The sequence below is a fragment of the Amblyomma maculatum genome, chromosome 9 (assembly GCF_055883805.1).
Source record: "Amblyomma maculatum isolate TAMU_Amacu chromosome 9, ASM5588380v1, whole genome shotgun sequence".
In the NCBI taxonomy this organism is placed as follows: Eukaryota; Metazoa; Arthropoda; class Arachnida; order Ixodida; family Ixodidae; genus Amblyomma; species Amblyomma maculatum.
In genome coordinates this window covers 22,155,156-22,178,339 of record NC_139352.1, presented here as the reverse complement: position 1 = coordinate 22,178,339, position 23,184 = coordinate 22,155,156, and the positions used below count along the sequence as shown (strand labels likewise).

Here is a 23,184-nt window from a genome sequence, read left to right as displayed (position 1 = left end):
CTCAATATAGTTTAATTATTTTCATTTTTATGTTGCTTCCCATTGTAGTTTTCCTTGAACCCTTCGCTTGTATTCTCCGTTTTGCGACGGATTCAGCAAAAATAAAGCCAAACCCTGGCACAGTGTCTTTTCAAAGTTGATTATAAAAAACAAAGAATTCAAATCATCCTGTGAAAGTGCAAGCTACTTCTTTCGCTGCCTTTTATAAGTTCACTGTGAAAAAGAAGAAACTTCCAAAGCATCTTAGATGACGCACCCTAATCTTTAGTCCTGCGAAACTAATATGTATAGCTCTCGTATTTTATGGTAGAGCTAATAGAACTATATTTCATATTGAATAAACTTACTAGTAAAAATGAGACGACACTCTTATTATACCTTTTCTTCCGTGTTGTGTATAGGGTTTGCTCTTTTCTTTTTTACTCGTTGAAAATTCAATGGGCATTTATAATGGTTATTTGTAAACACAAACTTTCCTTTCAGTAAAAGATTGTTTCGCTGTATTATTTATTGCATAATAACGTAACGTTTTGCATAACGCATACATATTACTGATACTTTTGTTCTACTTTTATTTGTAAATGCATTAAAAAGGTGAACTATCTTTTACTAGCAATTATCGTGCTTTTTTAAAATTTTGGTACAGCTGTTCCTGTTCAGTGGGGCCGGCTCCCTAACCTCGCCAAGCTGCAGTTGCATCATTGTGTCGGGGAGTCCACCGACCTTACGAAATGTTGAAAATAAGGATGAATTTATTTGAATTGAATTGCTCTTTTTATGAAGTAAGTTGGGAAACCCGTTAAGTGAAAAGCAGTCAGAGATTATCTCAGCTAATTGTTCTGCCTCATCATTCGACTGAGCAGTAATTAATTTGCAAACGATCAAAATGCCTACAGCAAAATTGCACTGTCAGGGTTTTATATAAAAGTCGTCTTTAAATAACTCATTTTTTGGTGAGTCACTTACGATTTTGATCACAGGACTGAAATGCTACCATAATAAAAACTGGGACTAAACTATATATATTCGCATAATAGACAAAAGCATGATCAGAATTTGATTGAAGCAAATAGGGTTGCCGTGCTAGTGCATGGACTGCGATAGAATGGCAAGCGGCCAACGTCGACCCCCCCCCCCCCCCCAACCCCTAAAAAAACATTGCGAATGATTACGTCACTATTTACTGCGAAATTTTAGCGCAGTTTGTAAGCTGCTTCATCTTTTTCGATAGATTGAGGCAAACAGTTTGAGCAAGACATGTGTGTACAATTACAGACTATTTTATTTTTCGCACATATTCCTTAAAGAAACACTCCACAAACAGTTCTTGACTGTCGTGAAGGAAGCGTTGTGGTAGGAGAAATGAAGAGAGCAATTAAGTTATCGGGAGTTTGCGGGAGACAGGGCGTGGGCGCATGCAGGGGGGGGGGGGGGGGGGGGGGGGGGGGTGGACACGACGAAAAGTTGGCGCTGTACTCTGCGGTACACCGTCGCGTTCGAGGAGATGCTCATAGCCAAAACCGAACAGGGAACAACACAATAATACCTGTGCAGTGGTAAGTTAGGTTAGGTTGTATTGCAGAGTTGTTTGAAGAAAAAAACGTTCGCTTCTTTCTCATATGCACTCTCTTCGTCTAATTATCTTCAATTGTCCAAACGCTCTTTGAGCGGGTGGTCTAAAGTACGACAGCTGAACCTAACTTTTACTTATTTGTTAGTGGCTTTGGTTACACGGGTAATACCTCGGCATCAGACTACACTGCGATTGAGGGAACCAGAAGAAGATTAAAGTAGGAGTTCCGCTGCCTCTCAATGAAATAAGTTCGCAAATATTCATCGGGAGGAATGGGCTGCACGTAGGGCGCAAAAGCTAGCAAATAAAAAAAAGATGAATGTTTGGGTCCATTAAGTTACTCAACCATCCAGATTTCGGTTTCATTATAGAGTAAGAAAACTAAGTCAATAAATCCGAGCCAGACGGGATTACATAACTGCGAGTTCGGCTGTGCGCACTCTTCAAGCAATGCTGAATCATACTGCACATTGCTATCTTATCGTTGTACCGTTTTTTCTGCCATACTCTTATGTCATATTATTGTTTTTCCTATGTGCTGTTGTTGTTTTTTTCAGTGGGGTCTTGTAGCGTGTTTTATTTCTTCACCGTGTTGTGTTCTCAGTGTGCTGTTCTGACGCGTGCTGTTTTGTCACGCGTTGTTTTTTTTACAATGACCTAGGTTGTGCGAGAAAGTGAGCCTCGTAATCTATACACATTTACGTGATCTTCGCAGTTACGAGTGATAGAACTGCTACCTAACCGGGTTTTGTTTGGTTATAGGGTTATAGGGTATAGGAAGAGTGGTTTATATGGTTTAGAATCCGAATCCTGTTCATGCTATGAGGAACACCGCGGTGAAGGGCTCAGGATAACTTGAACCACACAGGGTTCTTTATAGCGCACTGAGGTTACGCGGTACACAAGCGCCTTGCGTTTTCCCTACACCGAAACACGGCCGCCGCGGCCGGGTTTAGATAGGAATTTCCCGGCTCAGTTGTTGATCGTTTAAACCACTGAGCCATCGTAACCACCGCGACAGCTAGAATAGGACTTGTTTGTTCTCATACATGGTTTATATTAACGTTTTGTTTCTAGCAGCCTGCTTGGAATGGAGAAACTTTCTCTACGAAGCAAGTTCCCAAAGAGTACGCTGACAGCGTACGGTGAGACGTCAGCAGAGGAAGTTTGTTGCCGTGTCGGGCCTTCGCAGAATGCTGAAGTGAGTACACTGGCGAGTCAATACTTACAAAGACAAAGTTGAAACATTCAGCTGAAAGTACAGTTTTTGTCAAAAGTATAGAGCCCGGGGGCTGCCTCTGAGCTGTGTAGTGGCGCTGATTTAGCACTAGTGGAGGTCTTTCGTATTGTAGAGGGTAGGACAAAACATCTTCTTACCACCAAAAAATTTGGAGCATTGACAATGCATTACAAGCCGCACGAAGTGACTCAGAAGCAGACCCCATGGGCTCTACACTTTTAACAAAGCCTTAACATGTCCCTATCCCCCTGGCTTGCTGGCTATTTTATTTTACTCATTGACTGGCTATAATATGTACTTGATAGACACTCAGCTGCAGTGGGCATGCCAAAAATATTGAGATTTTATCTTAAAACGAAATTTCTACACTTGTATACATTTCTGCCAAGAGTTTTGCGGGGTCGTTTCAGAATTTGCAGCTCACATTAAATGTGCAGTAGTACAGCGGAAGTGGGAAAAAACAGAAAGTCTTCTTTGGTGCGCATCAAAGTTTACAGCTGAAATGTTCAGGTGTGATGGCAGCTATGAAAAGAATTGTAGATGAGAACATCGAAGAAATATTATTTACACAGTTTCTGTAACAGTTTTCTTAACACTACACTCCACAAAGACGCCCATAGCAGTTTGTGTGATGCTATAATGTATAAAGTAACAGAGATCTAACACAAAGATATAGCATAAATTTCTGCTAATTCCCAAGCCACGCCGGAATTTATTGAAACGAAGGAGACAGAGAGAAGAAAAAAAAAGGCATGTTTCCGGAGTAGACAAGCTTCCTCGAATACTTGAAAAAAAAAAAAAAAAAAAGAGAGCAATAGAATATAAATGCCTAATACTTATTGTATGACATTAGTACTCCGTAAAATGCAGAGGAGCTACGCTCAGGCAACCGCATCATAAGAAAATGTTAGCCGTACACACGTCAAGAACGTTTAATTCAAGTGATATGTCACCGTCGCATTGAGAAAGGCATCTCCCGCTCAATTTTGTGGTGACAAAGCAAAAGGAATCTACATGTGAAGTATGAACAAATTGGACCTCCACAATCCATATTTTACGGTTAAACACTGGACTGAAGAGAATAAAACAAAGGATTTTACACAATTATATGAAGAACACGTACCGTTTTACCCTTGGTTATCCCTAGCAAAATAAAGTTCTGTCTGTATTTCTCTCATTTCTGCCTTTTTAAGTAAAGAAACTCTTCTGAATAAAACTGTGAATTATTTAATAATTCTAATCTATATCCTACGATGCCCACAATTTAGCGCTGCTCTTCGGGCGTGATTGCTTGAGGCTCTTATATACCAATGAAATCAGCATGAGGTATGCACAAGATAAAATTTCGAGTAACTGAAGTTGATGTCCTAACATTGCTATTTTTTCGGTATAAACATAAAGGCCACGCCGGGGTGGGGCAGTGGTAAGACGCCCGACTACTGTGCCGGAGTACGCGGGTTCGAACTTGACCGCGGCGGCTGGGTTTCGATGGAGGCGAAATGAAGAGGCGTTCGTGTGCTGTGCGATGTCAGCGCATTTAAAGATCCCCAGGTGGTCAAAATTACTCCGTAGCCTTTCACTACGGCTCCTCTTTTTGTCCACTTTCACTCCCACCTTCCTCCCTTCTCTTACGGCGCGGTTAAGGTGTCCACAGAAACAAGTGTGACATATACCGCGCCTTTCCTTTTCTGTGAACCAATTAGACCATTTAGTATAAACCTAAAGGTTATTGCTAGTTATAACCACTTACTAACAGGCTATTTTCAGTTCACGGGCGCGGCTTCGCTTTTCAAAGTTTAACTGCTCGCATCCCGACCGATTCACCTACGCCCTAAGGGCGCATTGGGCTCACAAAATGCGGGTTGTGCATCACGTATTAGCCGTATCTGGTTTCCCACATCGCACAGCCTTTGAAGTAAAATAGAGTTGTTCTGAATATTAGATTTCATCTTTCTTTTTTTTTTTTTTTTTTTTGCCGAAGCTTAATAGTATGCCGCTTGCAGTCGTCGCGGAACTGTGACGTCAAGAGCAGTGGGTCGATCGATCAGAAAGAAAGAAGTTTGAGGGAAAAATGATCAGTAGCTGAGGTCGGAGGCGCGGACCGCTCTGGGGCGTTTCATACTATGAACACGTACTGATATTAGCTCTAAACAACTCGTTTCGAATGACGTCAGTACTGGATGCACATAATAAGAACTATTCGCGATTCTCTGACGGCACCCTCCTCACTGCTCCCGCTCCATATATACTATGACAACTAGCTAGAAATTATAAAAATTTATTGCCGCTCGCTGCGGACACTTCCTGTGCACTTTACTCATAAGCCAAGGAAAGCGTTCGCTTTAAAAAAGAAGATGCCTAATCACCTCGGGTAAATGAATGACACTTACTACAATAGAAATATACAGAGACATCCTTGTCATGTCATGGTTTTCTTAGTACATCTGAACTTTAATGTTGTCTCAAGATAAGGCTACACAAGAGACATTCTATCATGTACAGTGACAGTGATTGTGGAGGCTGACAAGAAGATTTACGCAATAGCGCGTGCTTACAGCAGATTTTACTATGCAGGCCGCATTATGCTTGTTAAGGAGGCGAAATTTCGAACTTTTTTCACCATCTATACTAAATACGAAACAGAACGCATTGTTTCAGAAGAATCCAACATAGCATGAAATGCTCTAAATGATTCTTTCTATCAAGAATGGATGATATCGTGAATTATTTTAAAGGCGAAAGTCTTTCTAGGCCCATGGTGAAAATCTCGCTCCCACGAGATTTGTCCGCTTGATTCTGTGAGATTTGTTCGCGAGATTCCGCGAGATGGTGAGAGATGTATTCGCCAAACGTCGCAATAGCTTTTGAAGTCGACTTTATTTCCCCGGTCAGGACGTCCCAATAGGTTCTGACGACGACATAGTTTTTCCTTTCGGCTAGTTAGGCCAAGTTTCTATAAAGAGCCTCGTAGTGACGCGTGTGCACCAGTCAGTCCAGTCTTGCGGGTCAAGGAGAGGAGTCCTGAGATTCCGATGTCGGCAGCAACGAAACCAATGAAAAGAAAAAAAGTAACGAAATCATAACAAGTACACAGCACGCAATATACGGTAAAGATAGAAGAGAAGAGATAGAAGAAAAGAAGGAGGAAAAGGTTTTCGCCAATAAGCTCTTGAGAGAAGCTAAATGCAATCCTGTAATTGTTTAAGCCAGAACTCAGTTTCGCGGAATATGCACTAGGTACCACTGCCACCAAAAAGTACTGTAATTGGCAAGCTCCCACAGCACTCAAAAAGCAGTTTTGAGATGGGGCAGTAGAGAGCGTCTTCCACGTTTATCTCAAAAGAATGCAGGTCGTTCTTTTCCGCACTGAATTCGACGTTGGCCGCCAACTTTGGAAATGTTCTCCCAAAAAGGCAATCATCTCCAACATTGTATAAACATCTGTGTGGTTAATCAAAAGCTCTCTGGTCACTTCCGTGTCTCGTGTACTGGATATCTTCCTGAGATGCAGGCAAGAGTAAAGAAAAAAAAAAAGAACGAGCACAAATAAACAAACTACAAAACAACAAAACAAACGCTAAGGTTACAAAAAAAAAAAATTTGTCTACACTGCGCGCCTTGCTTCTCTAGGCGCCCGCTATTTCGCCACTTAGGTGAAACTGGAAATGATGAAATACTGATGCACTGATCCCGTCGTGCCCACAGGGTGCCTAGCCAGAGTAAGACGGGCCGTCACGTATTTTTTCGCAAAGAGGCAGCCATAAGGTCGAAATGTCATTCATGTAACCTGGTCAGAATTTTATTGTCAGCTGTGAAGAAATTCCTGTTGTATAATAGGGTTTTTTGAAAGCTTAGGCGGACAAGTTACGTCAGGGATTGAAAATTACGAGCCATAACCATAGTTAAAGAGTAACCTACGCAACAGGCCACATTGTCTGCGTATGGCTCACTGGTCGAAGATGACATCATTGATAACCGTTATGTGATGATGACTCCATTGCGCGCAAAGTAATCTCCGCCAATCAAGCCACCACGGGACGACGCTCTAAGGCGGCTGAGAAAAAATCTGACACCTTATCTTCCTTTTCCTGGCCGAGTAAACGTACGCCCACATTAGGGCCGATCCGCAGGGCGGAGAGCTAGCGGAGGTCTGGATCACTTGGTAAACAATCGTATGAGAAACCAGCGTGACACACGCAACCGAAAGGTGATGCACAAGGAAGCACGGCAAGTGAAAATTTAACACTGTCCGGCGTTCTTTCTGACTTACTTGTTTTTAGCTGCTATCTTGCATCGTGGAACAACAAAAAAATTGAGTGAGGGAACTTGCGTCCCGCTGGACCGAACGAGCGCCTAACGAACCTTTGGGGCGAAAACTGCGACGCCCCGCGACAAACACATCGACCGGCGACGAGCCGCGGGTGACACCTGCGCTGTCACGCTACAAAGCAACGAGGACAAGCCGATCGAAAAGTGGAATAAGAGACATTGGGAATTGCAGAACTGGAATACAGCTCACAGCCTGCGGCACTAAATCACCTCGGATCACTAGGAGCTGACCACGAGGAATATGCACTTTTAACACTTTTAACATGACGGAAAAGAAAACATTAAGGTTCCCCTTTGACGATAACATGAGCTTGAGGCGTATGCTACACTTTGCGTTGACCTAGTACACTAGTACACTCAAGGCTGCAAATCCAATGAGGCTTGACGTTGCGGTAGCTGCGGCTTTAAGGTGGCTGCTTAGATCGATAATGAACCATTTTACATAATTTTCTAAACTGGTCTCATCTACCTATAAAACATTGCGTGTTCTACTTCGAACCCAGTGTTGTACCGGTCGCTCGCCCCAACGCACATTTCGACCAAATGATCATCCATGCTACGAAATAAACAAAAGCCAATTCCCACTGCATTACTTAGCATTATTCATGTGTTGAGTTTTTATACTGCCAGTCCCGAAATCGGCATTATAAAATAGTGCAGTGAATCTCACGCAGTGAGCGCGAAAATTTTTAGGTATCCTTAGCATATTAATACAGCTTTTTTTTTCTGCATATGTATATACTGAACGCGCTTAAGGGAAAAAAACATCATACGACACTTATAAGTTCTTGTAAAGCGAATTATCCAAATTTAGCTAAATAACTCGGCCAAAACAGCAGCACAATAGATCGACGCCTAAGGATTCATTATTGTACGCGAATATACGTGGGACATATTCCCGCTGAATCCGTTAAAGAAATGATTCGTCATAAAATTAAGCTCCCTGTTCCGGCGTTTGATAAACATGCGTGGCCTAGTTAACATCAGGACTCAACATTAGTTTCAAAACCCGCTCATATTGCATATTGCATATTATTTCTACAACTCCGTTCAGCATTCAGTCGAAGTGTGAAAGGTTGACGAGTATAGGAACTGACTCAGTCATAAATTTTCAGACGTTATGGTTTTGAACGTAAGGCCTCAACCTTCAAAGTACTGCGACCCTAAGGACTTAAGAATATATAAAAGGTAGTGGTTCTCATCAGATACAAAAATTTTGAGATTTCGACGTATTGTTATTTATTTTTTGCATGTCTTCAACGAGAAACCTTTGGCCTGAAACCTATGACCTAGTCTGTGTAATCCACTTGCTGCCAGCTTTCTAGATAGTCGATCCTTATTGTTACTGGCGAATACCGCTGCACTGTAGTACAAAATTAAACAAAAATAGAAGCAACACCAATCAAAATCATTATACTAGATAAGGCAACTAGTTAATGCATAACTGCAACGCAGTCGCTGTACCTTCTCGGTAAACTACGCGCTCTAAATCGTCTGTACTGGCCCACTGCAGGAGCTCGTGGGCACTTCGTCACACTCTGCTTTCGTAAGCCCTTTATTATGCATTCTATTTTTATACTTGTCTCTAGTGAAAACGGTCAACAAAGTGACCTAGCGGTTAGCGAGGTCAACGAGAACTTGAAGCGAAGCCTTGTTTGCCGATCAAGCCTCTTCGACGGAACAGAGTCCGACAAGTGAACCATTAGTTGGAAACCGTGTTGGAGACCCCCCGCTGTAAGATATTCGTGAGAATTATGACCCTGGCTTTCGTTTTACACGGCGAACCCTTTTTTCGCCCATTATAACTCGTTCTCAAATCAATCAGTCAAACCAGTAAAAACTGTGGAGTAGTCGCAATATTTTAAGGGAAAATACGCTGGGAGGATTTCTGCTTACGGTGACGTCACGACCAATAGTCAGAACCATCAGTGCTGGTCACGCGGTAGAGATCAGTTCTGACGGTGCCGACGACTAACCCGGAGGCTCCAAACATTATCCACAAACCGCTGCTTTATATAAAGCAAAACAGGCAAAAACTTGCCGTAACACAAGTACCATCATAGCCGGTTGGCTCTTCTACAACTCCTCCCTTGGCAGTGGAGCTTATTTCGTTGATTACGCGCATCATTATCTTTCTCTTTCAACATTCCTTAAACCAGAGTATTTTTAGCTCTCAAACCACGCTGCAGGCTATATTATGTAGATCATAGCTAAAGACAACTGAACAATTACGACCATTCGGGGCTGTATAACGTGAAACGAAATCTGAACCAGTTTTGCGTTTCGATTCCAGGTAAATGTGTGGCCAGGTCCGAAACCTGGACGCATTGGTTCTGCAGGTCGACATATTTATGCTAGCAGCGAATTTTTATGGCGTGAGCCATAACAGGGCTCGCTGTTTTTGTTTGTTGTTGTGTTCACTTGTTTCAACCATGCTCAGTTTGATAACAAATATAGATACTGGCTTCAAAATTTTCTGCCGCTATTTTGTTTGTCGATGAGTTGAGATAAAGTCAGAAAAACACATTTTCTAATTAGAAATTATGGGCATAGAGATGATAAAGATGGCTGGACATAATGCGCTTTTTGAAAACTTCGAATATTTCAAGCGTCAAGTTCTTACGATACACACGTGCGCATGAGTGTTTTTCTGTTCGTTTCCTCGAAGACAGTTTCACCGAGACTTGGTCAAACGAGGTCGCATTAGGATACCATGCCGCAACTAAATTTAGCTTTACGGTTCCGACATCCTTAAGGAAATAGGTACTATACAACGGAATAACAGTACAAAAAGGGAAAAAGAAGGTACAGGCGTCCAAACGCAAGCTACAAGTTGTACCCGCCAAATGGCGTCGATTACTCGACTTTACCTCATCCAGGCAAAAAAAACGAAGCCGAGGGAAAAAAAAAGCACACCTAAAAGAAAAAAACGGAGGGCCATTTACCTTTAACTCCGTGTCGTCGTACGCTCGCCATTTACAGCAGGTGTCGCAAGACGAAAGGGAATTCCCCTTCTGTGCGGAGAATTCTAGAAGACGGACAGAAAAGCAGCAACACGCGCGCACCGCCGGTGAGCTCGCAGTAGGGCATTCCCGCAGACAGCAGCCTCCCTCTTCTCCTTTCACCCTGACTTGCAGAGAAGCCCATTGCCCCAGGCTTCGGGGGGGTAACAAAAAAAAAAAAAAACGCATAACGCGCGCCGGACAGACCCAAACACAAGCGAGACATGAATGGCTTACTGAAATACGAACAAGAAAGCGAAAGCTGGGACAGTATTTATGCTTTCAGCGTCTCCGAACGATGAAAATATGCGATTCACAGCATAAGCAGCGCGCGCGCGCGTTTTTCCTCCCTCTGTATCTTACTTCTTCTGGCCCTTTTATTTTCTCTCAAAACCAAGGAAAGAAGAATGAGAAGCATTCATGGCGTAATCGTAACGAATGTAGGAAAAAGAAACAGAAATACGAGCGACGCAAGAAAACTACAAAACCGGCTCGCAGAGAGGAAGGGAAAAGAGAAGGGGTGGAAAGGAGGAACGAACGGAGCAACGCTCGGTTTAAATGTTTCTTATTCGTCTCTCTTCGGCATTTTTATTCTTGACTGAATTTGAATTCCTCCTCCACTTCTTTCTTTCAATTCGCTTTATAGCCTCCCCCCCCCCCCCCCCCCTTCGGCTCTCTGCAGTGTTCGGCCGCTTCGGCACGAAATTGAAGCAAAGAAGAATGAAAATAAAACAAAAAATGGCCTTGTTCGGAGAGAGTATATTTTTGCATGCATTGTCTTTAGGGAGGTGGTCTTGTGGGAAACCCGAACGCTTCTTCGTGCGAGTCTTTTATTTTTTTTTCTTGTCTTTGTTCTCCAACTCATAGCACTGGTAATATTCCTTTTCAATGTTTTGTTTTTATTCGAAGGCGAGGAAAAAGGCCGGCCAAGCCTGCATACAGGCAGTTGAATGGCTTTTTGTCCCCGCGGCTTAAATCCTGGTCGGTCTTCTTTTCGGGTTTGAGCCCTTATCCTGCCTGCCCTCAAGAAGATCAGCATCAAGTGATCGCCGATCGCTTTGGACTGAGCGACGATGCTTGTCTTTTTGCGTAGTGAGAAGGCACAGGCTCGTGACGGGATGATGGGAAAACCTGGTGCTTTATTGTTCAAACCGCGCAATATTCAGCGGGAAATTCCGCTGCAGTAGTTCTCGTTAACACGTGATCTTATGTCAAGGCTAAGTGTAGCGAAGAGGTAGTTGACAAGTTATCATATGGTTGATATAAAATTTATCAAGCTTTGTGATATTGACATCTTTTATGCATGTGCTCTACAGCTTTCTTGCCTGCGTCTGACATAGGGGACTTGCATATATTTTACAATACGCACCCCAACTCAATTAGCGATTGATTAAATTTGAGCGCTCAGCCTACCATATAATTAGAGGAAGAGGAGATAGGGTGGCGCAATGGCGGACCTTTCTGACACTACAGTTGGACTGAGATACCTACCACAGCAGAGCCCCACACTGGGCTTTTCATTTGTGAACCAAGCCCCACCAGTCTGAAAACGAGAAAGAGGGATGTAGGGCTCTGTCTGTTTTTTTTTTGTTTTTTTTTTTTTTACTGAATCCCATTTTGCTTTGTGCTTCTTCGCTCATTCCAACTCAGTGACCGCCCTTCTCTTTTTCGCGAGCATAATGCGCACAAGTTCGAATTACTGTGTCTAGAACAGCATATAGGTGACCTAATATGTTTCCATGAACCACTTGGACAGCGGTGAACGTGATGCCACATGCTGAATCATTTGATTCGTGCTTTTGGCTGACAGGATTGCTGGCCTCGAGGCCCTCCGTGTAGCCCCGCATAGAAGTATGAGGCTTCGGCACTGCACGCAATGTAATGTGTGCAAGAGGAGTCATTTGACCTGAGCATTCAGGACTGGTTCACCTAAAACAAATTCTCGCTCCTGTCGCTAGACGGGGTGACACGGCGGCATGAATAATCAAGAATTTATTTGCCAGTTGCCTATGAACTGACAGTTAGTGGCAGTAACAGTTAGTTAGATTATGGCGGCAATGTAAATTCCCTCATAGTCTCTCGCAAGATTGCCATTAAAGCTTTCTTGCGTTGTAAGTGTGGAGAGAATGCCCCCTCCCTCCCCCCCCCCCCCCACACACACACAATTCACACACACATATAAACACACATTCAAGGCCATGTACGAACACCTAATGAAAGGAGCTGGGTTGCAACAGTGCGCAGAAAAGAATAATGGAGCAGCATCCCTGGAATTATCTCCGTCATCATGAGGACGAAAGGTTTTTATTGAGGCGAGGAAGGTTACTCTTGTAAGTGCATTTGGGTAATATATCTTCAAACAAAAAAAAAAAAGACCTATTGCGGCATTTGGCTTCAAGAATAATGATTAGTTGACCTGAAGATTTTTTTTTTTTTTTTTTCAATTGGACTCGAGTGACAGCAACTGAAGTTGTCTTTTAGGGAACTAATATTTGTGGCAGAGTAGTTTCTCTTGAAGGATTAGCCCTCGTACCGCTTTGTTCACTTCTGCATTACGAATTATTTGTAACGTGCATGAAGCTGCGATGAGCTGCCGTAGTGTAATAATTCACAGGGCCATTAGGCAATATATATATCGGACAGCCTCTGATTTCAGGGCAAGAACTGCAGTAAGCTTTTGGCAGCAACATTACACCGGTTCCTGCTGTGACCCAAGTAATATAATTCCGAATCCTCATTAGAGACCACATTGTGTTCGTCCTCAGAGGGCAGAAACTCAGCAACGGGATACCTTCCCGCACCCGTCCTCAGCTTTAGTGAAGGTGACCATCCTCAGAGGGTAAGTCAAAATCATTGTCCCTTCAACAACCTCTAGCTTCCCTAAATTCTGGTCACTCTTCGCCCCCTCATTCTCATGAAGGTCGAACGCAAAGCTTTAACAGTTCGCAAAACCTACAAATGTAAAACCACAAGTCCAGAAGTGATTGTCGCAGTGACCTTGTACCTCACTGCATTTAATAAACCTTGAACTGGTGAGCAAACAAAAGTCTTCCTTAGCAGCGGTAGTTGTCACTGGCCACTCTTAATCAGGACTATGTTCAAAGTAGTGGACATAAAGAAAGTTCTGCTTGTATGAAGGTTATTCTGTGCATGTATGGCTCCTATTATAACCTATTTAAGGCCTAATTCTTAGTAATCACTATCTTATTTTCAGGTAAATATTCACTTCGGCGATGTTACCCATCGAAACTTAGAGCAGTTATTACACTTGCCTCGACTTTATTCCAACTGAAACAAGTAATTGGAGTTAGAAGCCGAACGCCTTCGTTCGGGATTTATCCAAGTCTCCCTTGAGTTCTCCACTCTTGGAATTCGCATTGCACCCTTCTACATTTTTATCTGTATATAAAGAAATGACAAAATGTTTCCTACCTGTGTCCACTTCTAGTTGACAAATTACTTATGCTGGAGTAGTTCGATAATATTTCAAATGAAAATAAAGTAAAACATACACCATAGTAAACATTTCTTCATAACATAGAAGTCTAATGCGGATTGCAGTTGCTCTGCACCGAGGTCTGAAAAAGGGGGCTTCGTTTCCAAGTGACGCAGAACTCCTTCGAAACAGGTAATATGACGGGTAATGAGATAGCTACCAAGCCGCTTGACTCACTCAGTTTTTTTTCTGCAAACATTAAGCGACTTACGTCACAAAGCTTTATACAACACCTCCGTTGCATCCAGTTGATAATTGTTTTGCTCAACACACTTGACTTGTATCGCTTTCGCTAGACGGCGGCTCCGCTCAACCGTAAGCCTGCAGTGGCAACACAGGCGGATTATGAAAGTCGACAGGGCAGCTTCACACATGCCGTTATAACAAATTCCGGAACTTACCAAACCCTGTATTCTCATTCGTTCCTGTTTTTCTTTTTTTTTTTTTCGGAACGGTGTACAGTTGCTAAGGTCCCGGAGGTGCGGTTTGCCGTTCTCTAATTAATTGTGCAGAAGAAACCACCGTGGCACCTTTAAAAGCCGCCACTCCAAAAACAAGGTCAAGAACAAAGCTTCCGAAGGAGACAATGCCAAACAAAATTAAGGGCACAATTTAAAAACTATCTTAGTAAAAAAAAATAAAAACAGTGAAAGGAAAAGAAATGGGTACCTCAGAACTAGGCGTGTGAAGCTTCGCAAAAAGAGAACAAAAATGGGGAAGAAGAAAACTAAAGCACGCCGCATCTCATGCCCGTGAGACGAGCGTGCCAAGCGTTCAAAAGGCCAAGTATAAAGAAAGAGCCGTGAGCGAGAAATCAAGCAGGGAGGGGTGTAAAAAAAATTAAAAGTATAAGAAAAAGAAGCAAAAATAAAACCGGGCTACCCGCTAGAAAGAGGCACCAGGCGTGAGCTAAGTAAGAAAAGAAAAAAAAAAGAAACTAAGGGCCGAGAGAGAAAGCGCAGTCTCGTTGAAACCGAGGCAGAGGTTTCCACATCCTCTCTTTCTCTTCCCTAGCCGCCCCTAAAAGCGAGGTCTAGGCCGAATTGGAGAGAAGAGAGTGGGAAGAAAGGAAGGCGAAGGATGGCGGAAGAGAACGAAGGAAGGAAGGAAGAAGGCTGCTGCGAAGCTCGCCAGCAACAAAACCGAGCAGCGCGAAAGGGACGCGAGCGCGCTCAGAAACCGGTGCGTTCCCCGCGGCGCGCTTCCCGAACGACAAGGGAGAAGATGAAAAAAATGAAGGGATAAAAGGGATAAAATAAAAAGCCGGGTATAAAAACGCGCTGGAGAGGAAACGCGCTACGCGGCGGCGGCGGGAATCCGGCGCAAAGGGGAAGCGATAAGGGAAAAGAGGAAAGCGCGTGCTTGGGACACGGAGCCGAAGGAGGAGAAAGAGGGAGAAAAGGTCACGTGGGCCCACCTAAAAGCACGTGCGCCGTGACGTAACGTGGTACGTCACGGTGAGGTCCCGCCCCTCAAGCTGGGCGTTCCGCGCTGGCCGCTGGCCGGGGGCCGAACTTGGACGAGTCTGTGGCGCGGGCTCGACTTCGAAGGGTGCCCCCTCGTGCGACGCCGGCCGCGCCTCGGCGCATAGGGCTGCTTGGCGAGCCTCTCTCGGCGGTGAAGCGCACCTCGTGTGCGCGTGGCCATGCGTGACTTGCAGTGAAGTGTGTCCTCGTTGTTTTATTTTGTTCCTGCGCGCGCCTCTTCGTGGTGTGCATTTATTTGCTGCGTGCCACAAATCAACGACGAGTGACTTCAGGTGAAGTGTTGCCGTCCTTCGGTGTTGAAAGTGCGTGACGAACGGATTGTGGACCGTGACGTTCCCGCCGGTGCGCAGTTCTGTGTCTTCTTCTCGGTTCACTCGCCCTCTGGTTTGGTAGGGACTAGCTCGGTGCCAGAGCAGCAAGGAGGTGGGGGACACTTCAACCACGGCAGGGCGCGTGGCCTCGGGCTGACCGCGGCAACTGTCGCGGTCGGTGTTATGGCGCCACGAAGGTAAGTTGCGAAGCTTGTCACGGCATGTTTCTTCTTTTTCAGCTTTAGCGTTGCTGGGGTAATCAAAGGTATTGCCACCAAGTGATGCGTTTTAAAAGGAAGAGAAAATGTCAGGCATCAATCGCCGCAAATCTTGCGTCCTCTTCACACACGTGGTTTTTGAACCCCGACTGATACGCTCAAGACTGATCGCGTGATTGCGTAGCAGCAAATATTGTAAGTGTCGAGTTAACTCAAATGTATCACCGTCATCGATTTCTAAAATAAAAAAGCCTCTTCTAGTTTCTAACCCTCTAAACTTAAATAAGCATTTCACGCTCTAAAGGGGGCATTAGTCGCACATAGTTGTGAAGTCGATGCAGGCGCAGTCACTCTTTCTGAAGCTCTGGGGTTTAGAGATACCAGTGGCCGGGTGAATAAACCGGCGGTGGAAGCTAGCAAAAAACGACTAGAAGATTGGTGGCTTAAAAGCCGAAAAGGGACATAATGTTACTAATGTAGTATCAAAATTCAATAACTAGAATGATGGTACAGTTAACCAAAACAATAATTAAGATATAGGGAGAAAAATGAGCATGATAGCTACTGCTATCACCCCGTTACAAAGTGGATGCTCCTATACTCCATGCATTCATCCATGTGATTAGGCTGCAAGAAAAAAAATTCTTTCTCGACATACTATCTTTTTCCCTCTGATATCTTATGATCATTACTGAACATTTTAACGACGCTTGAATGTCATGAGATCTTAATTGTTCACAAGTCCCGCCGTGGTGGTGCAGTGTTTAGGGCGCTCGACTACTGTAGTCGAGGATGCGGAATTGAATCCCGGCCACGGCAGCAGCTTTTCGATGGATGCAAAAAGCAAGTCTATCATGTGCTGTGATATGTCCGTGCACGTTAAAGAACCCCACGTGATTGAAATTTCGGGAGCCCTTCACTACGGCGTCTCTTATGGCGTGAGTTGCTTTGGGATGCCAAACCCTACAAACCAGACCAAATTGTTCACACCTTCGAACACAGTTAAAATATTTTTTTTATTCAACCTCATTTCGTTGTCATTTGGTTGTCACTGTACAGACCAGTAGTCCTTTTAGGCTGTCGTAATTCAATGTGTTGATAGGAAATACAACCTTTTTAAGCCTCATTGAAAGGGGTGCCAGTAATAAAAGACATTTGAAGGTTTGGCGTTCTGATTGGCAGTTGCTTGAGTCTCTTGCTTTATGTGAATTTTAATTTCTTGTTTTCAATAACCTAATGATAATTAGCAATTTCTTGGTGTTCTGAAATCAAATCTTTCTGGTTACACAAATAAGCACAATTGTTAAGCTAAATTCACGGCAATCCTCAGCTGTTGAAATGTTGTGAACAAAAAAAAAAAAAGATTAAAACGTGAACACTGGCAAATTTTTTTATGATATTTAACTAGGCTCTTTAGTATTATTGTCATAAATAACTTATATATAACTGAAGGAAAGAAGCCAACAGTCGGCGAGGCCAAGGAAAGCGTTGGGGATGGCACTTTTATGTCCTTTTTTTAATGTTTACTTGGATAATCACAGAAATTAGTAATGTAATCTGATTAGGGGAAAGATAATTAAACACAAAGTAGAAGGAAAAACAACGTGCCGATGGTGGGGACCGAACCCCCGATCCCCGACCTCCGAATATCGCGTCCGGTGCTCTTCCAACTGAGCTACATCGGCCGCTGTCCCCCCTGCTACTTGCATGGGTATTAATGTTGTCTGTATAAGAACCTTGAGAGTGTTCACCAGCGCCACCTTCAACCAAAGTGGTGGACGTGGAACGCCTGTGTTACCGCCAGCGTCACGTAGAACGTGATCAAGAGCGAGGGCGAAAGCTGTGCTAGAACCCTCTTATGCTACCTATGGCTTCAAGACTGCCATAACCGAGACCCCCGTAGCTACAAGCAGATATATAACTGGCCAGCCATTGCGCATAAAATATTTCAGCCTATGTTTGGTGTAATCATCGTCAGCCGAATTATAATCACTGCAGGGCGAGGGCCTCTCCCATATTCCTCCTGTTGAAGTCGAAAGTTTATTTTCGAATAAAAAAAACAACGTACAAGAATATACAGCGAGAGGTCCCATGGTACAAGACCGCAGGTGGGACCTCCCATGGTAATAGATTTTGATAGTCAACATAAAGAATAATATTATTGTAAGAAAATTTATGAAGCAACACTGAAAATAAATAACGAAATACATAGTAAAGAGTGCAATGCCGACAGATTTAGATACAAAAATAGAATACAGAAAAAAAGTACGAAAACACTTACGAATTCCGCGACACAAACGATAAATAAATAAATCATAAATTAAAAAGAAATTCCTTTAATTTCAACTTGAACAAAGAAAGTGTATTAGTTTGCTTAATGTCGAAATTCAAAGAATTCCAGAATGATATGGACAAAAATTGAAGGCCTTGTTTCCCATAGTTAGTACTGACCTTAGGTAGTAGGAAATTATAGCGTAGAGCGAACCGTGTAACGCTGTTGTTTTTGATCGTGCCGGGAGGAAAAATGCTAAATGGGAGCTAATGGTGAAGAATCTTAAAGAATAGAATACCGATATTATAAAGATTAAGACCCGAGAGGGGTAGAACATTTAAATTCAATAACAATATGTGTGAAGGTGACATTCGAGGGGAGGAGGATATGATGCGTATGGCTTGCTTTTGAAGTTTTATTAATGGCCAAAGATGAACATGATAGGCGTTACCCCAGGATGAAGTGCCGCAGTTTAAGTGGCTGAGGACGAATGCGTAGTCAAGTGGTAGTAACGTGTGGATTGGGAAAAAGGATCGGGCTTTTATTAGTGCGCGTAACCCAAATAAAATTTTCTTGTAAGTTTCCGCTATATGATAATGGAATTTTAGGGGAGGGTCAGTAATAACACCTGGAAACGAAATTCGGTCTTGTGACGCGATGGCAGTGGAATTGAAGCATAGCAGTGGTGAGACGGGCAATGGCTTCTGAGGGGGATGGAAAATCTGAAAGCAAGTCTTAGTAACATTCACAGTAAGGCGGTTAATATGGCACCAATGCTCAAGAGAATTAATGTCATTTTGAAGGTTAGATATGAGCTGGTAAATGTCATGGTGCGATGTTATCATACTAGAGATATCTGCGTATAATATACTGTTGCAATGCCTAAAACAGGATGGTAAATCGTTAATATAGAGCAGAAATAATACAGGGCCTAGACTAAAACCCTGTGGAACCCCAATGTTAGTGAGAGCTTTATTAGATGCATGGTTATTAATACAGACTATGTGCTCTCGGTCACGAAGAAAGCTCTTCAAAAGCATTAGTGGAGGTCCTGATGTGCCGTACGACTCAAGTTTCTGAAACAAGATGGAGTGATCGATGGAATCAAATGCTTTGCTGAAATCAATGAAAATTGCGCCTGAAAACTTTCCTTTATCGATATCAAGCCTGATATAATCTATGAGAGAAGCTATAGCATTACCTGTAGATAGTCCGCGTCGAAAACCGTGTTGAGTATCAGTCAATATGTTGTATTTTTCAATATATCCTGACAGCCTTATTAACCGGGTCCTGTGCTAGCTGCATCCATTTGACCCCTGCAAACCTCTTAGCCTCATCCACCCACCCACTTTTCTGACGCCCTCTGTGACGCTTTACTTCTCTTAGAGTACAGTTTAAGCGACGGTCGGTTACCATCTCTTCAAACTACATGTCCTGCCTATGCCCATTCCTTCTCTTGAATTTTGACTAGAATGTCGGTAACTCGAGTTATTCATCTGACCCACTCTGCACGCTATGTATATCTTAACGCTGCACCTACTATCTTCCGTTCCATAGCTATCTACTTTGGCGGAATAACGCAATGCAAAACATTTCCTTCTCGCGGATAAGCTTTGTTGGGCCAGTTTTCATCATTGCGCCAAGATATGCAGCTTAGCGCGTCGCATTAGCGTTTGCCATCAAGAGGAGTCTACAATTTGTAACAGAGTCCAGTTTTTTAGCAATAGATGGTGCTACGATCGCCTTGCACGTAATTTTCTACTTGCAAAACAGAACACTTTCGAATAATTGAAACTTCGTATCCCACTGCTTCACCGAACTGCTGAGCAATAACGAAATTCATGATCTATTAAACAAGAGGGATAAGTTGAAGGCGTATAATAGTGCTTTACAGAGTCCTACAACGTTAGAACGGAATCAAATGCAATGCCACAACCACAGTCAAACACGCAACCTTCGCAAACAAATGCTTGATTTCCAAAAGCACGTCGATGTATTACGCTGGAAGGTAATCTTGCGCCGAGGAAGATGTGGAAGCTTGAAACATGTATTGCGTAAAATAAATCAGCTCGAGAATCCCGAACTTTTTGAACGTGGAATACATGGAATTTTAAGTATACAAGTTCCGCATGTTTTGAAAGTTAGAGTTAAATTATATGGCGTTGTTATATTCGTACAAATAAATGTTCGGTTTATATTTCGGTCTTCAAAGAATGAATTATTCTCCATGATGAATGTCTATGCCAATAAATCATTGAACATTTTGTAATGTTTTGCAATGAAAAAAAAAAAAACTATACTGGGAAAACTGGCATCTCCACAAATTCTTGAAGCTGCACAGCGAATTTACTATTTTTGGTTAAGGACAATAAGCTTGAATATAAAAGGCGGCGCATTCATTGCGTGGCACCAACTATTCTCCGAAGAAAGGTATGATTAAGGGTCGATGAATGAAGTACATATCTGTTTTAAAACATTCTGTTCGTTTTTTCGCAAGTGTAAACTGTAGCATAACTTATATTACGAAGACAGTAACCCTAATGGAACCACTTTCTTGTAGGCTCTGACTGTACGGTGCTCTTGAGCATTGCTCAGTTCAGTTCAGTCGTGTCCGACTCTTCGTGACCCTATTGACCATGTCACGCCACGCTTTCCGGTCTCTCACTATCTTCCTAACATCACATAATTTCATCTGCAGTGCCTCGAGGATGCCATCTAACCATCGCGTTCGCTGCCTACCCCTTCTCCGGAGACCCTCAACCTGAGCATTGCTACCTGAACGCAAAGACGTTTATGACTAGCCAAGTATGCTTAGGAGCCAAATATTTCGAAGCGGCGAACAATGGGTCACCGATTCCAAAAACAAAATTGTCTAGTGCTCCCCCTTCCCAACACGTGGTCTTCAGAGTCAACCAAGTGCGCTAGCTAGTCGCAGCTTAAGGTAGCGCAGGCTTCGGGCTAGTCTCAGTCACTAACAGCCCGCTGTATTTTTTCATTGTAGTTTTCAGCCCTAAAATACGGCGTTATTATAAACCCTTCTTGTTGAGAAACGCAATGATGCGCGACACCAGGGAAACCGAATGACAAATGTCAGAGAAGGCTCAGTGATAGCCGTTTTTGTTATTCGTCAAAATTCAGTGCAGTTTGCCATTGCCTTAGTTATGTTTAGCATCGGGCAGTGCTTGTTGCCCGTTGCTGTTGGCTTGATAGCCCTATTACTATCACCAACCGCCAAACAAGACATAGATGTTTTTCAAAATTGCCTAAACGGAAAAGCTACGCCACTGTCTATGCGCTTCATTCACCAAAGGCGTACAGGGATGATCGGCCTTCGTATTTGCCTTGGCCTAGGTTGGACCGATTTAGTGAATAATTATACCTGCATATTTTTCATGAGTCAGACTTCAAAAAGCATCGCCGCAGTGACACCCGCCGTGGTGGTCACGTTTGAGTGGAGAATAAACGCAAAGCATTTCAGTGCTATGCAATAGCAGCATACGTTAGGAAACCGAAGACCGCGTGATTCAATTCGAAATCCTCCACTATGGCGTCCTTATAGCCCATGCCACTTTGCGGCGTTAAACATGCATGTACTAATACCTCAACTTGAAAGAAATGCTTTTAAATTTTTCATGCGAGTTTAACAACGAACGTTTATTCATACTCAAGCCCAGCTTTCTTAGATATAACTTTTGTTTGCGAGAAAAATGTTCAATATTTTAAGTCTTTTGATTGCCTGTTGATTGCAATGCTGTAAATTTCAGTCATGAAGGAAACTCGCTTTTACGTTTACCTGCAATCGTGCCGAGTAGTTAAGAGTTTCACAGGAAACCAGTGGAGTGACGTTAGCCTAAAACTACAATCATCTCGTGAGGTTATCTCAAATATACTGATTCTTACGGCATCATCATGCTTTATGGAAAAAACTTCATTAGTAAACAACTTCCTATTGAAGAAACAAAAAAAAATGCGCTTGATCATAATTTAAAAGTCCCTTAATAGTTAAGGAAAAATACTGCAGAACAATTTATTGTGAACACAGAGAACTTTTCAACTGCGGTGGCAAGCGCTTGCCACTTTTTAGGGACACAGCATTGCTACCGCGGCAGAATTTCACGTCTTCGCTAGTCCTTTTAAACAAACATTTTACCTCCTAGCGTGCCATTCTCACTTAAAACAAATGCAGCGACGCCAGATTTCTCTCTATATGTATATGTGTAATCCAGTAATCGCGCCGAATGTACAAATAAAGACTCTCACCTTTGGCTCTCACAAATAAAGGCTCTCACTTTGTACCCAAAAAAGCTGGGTCGTGCGCCAGAAGCGGGCGACTTTGCCTGCGAATTTCTCATTATCATATCCACACCTATACCGCCTGGTGTTCTCTACAACGTTGGTGTTCACCGAACCTACTTTCCTGCTCTAACGGACAGATACACCTGGCGACAAATGTTCACAGTTTACGGGCTTCGCCTTAAACATATCTCCTTTTACAAATTGAACAATTGGTGAGACGACACTATAGACCGACGGTTGTTTTCTGGGGGGAGTGTATGAATTTTGCACCTTACTTCTTTAGCACACCACTTGATCTCGTAATGCGGCAACGACCTGCGCCACGTGATGGTCGACACTTGGCCAGTTTCTCTGCAACCATAATATGTTGCTCAATCGAGAAACCAGTAATTTGAATGCACGAGCTCCTATGCTGAATTACCGGTTGCAGTTCTGTAATGATTTTTACCGTTTACTTCCACGACGACATAACAGCAAGCATGCATGTGGCTGCGATGACGAAGTAGTGCATATATAAGTGAGAAATTCCGAATAGCCAGTACGCGGGAAAAGTTCTGAAGCTGGGTAAAGGAACTTTTCTTTATAGAAAGGACTGCTATAACCAACAATATTAGTGTGTCCTTCTATATCCGTCTCCCACTCATACACAAGCAAAGCCTAACAGCGTGCTGTAAGGTAACAATTCTCCGGCGAAGGTCGCGTAAATTCTTGTCAAAAAGCAAGTAAACGGCCCAGCAGCCAATTCTTAGAGTTCCAAGTTACAGTCTCTCTGATGGCAATTTCATAGAACGTTGCGGGAAGGTCCGGAGCACTTCTAGGGCAGTCAAGTATAATATGATTCCACTTTGCTGCGTAAAAATTATTTTTACGAGCTCTTCTTATCAGGAAATATTTCAATAAAGTAGGAAAATTATTTGCCTGGTTGTGAATTTTAATGGTGCTTGGCTACGCGCATTTATG

At 43.1% G+C, this 23,184-nt stretch overlaps 1 protein-coding gene across 3 annotated transcripts in view; it reads left to right on the top strand.

Annotated features, from left to right (window-relative positions):
• The window catches only part of LOC146178574 (uncharacterized), a 334,377-nt gene that overhangs the window by 31,740 nt on the left and 279,453 nt on the right, over window positions 1-23,184 (top strand). For all 3 annotated transcript variants that reach the window (XM_084578387.1, XM_084578386.1, XM_084578385.1), the window contains exon 3: window positions 2,651-2,774. The gene's annotated coding sequence lies outside the window, so the exon portion shown is untranslated. The remainder of the gene's footprint in view (window positions 1-2,650; window positions 2,775-23,184) is intronic.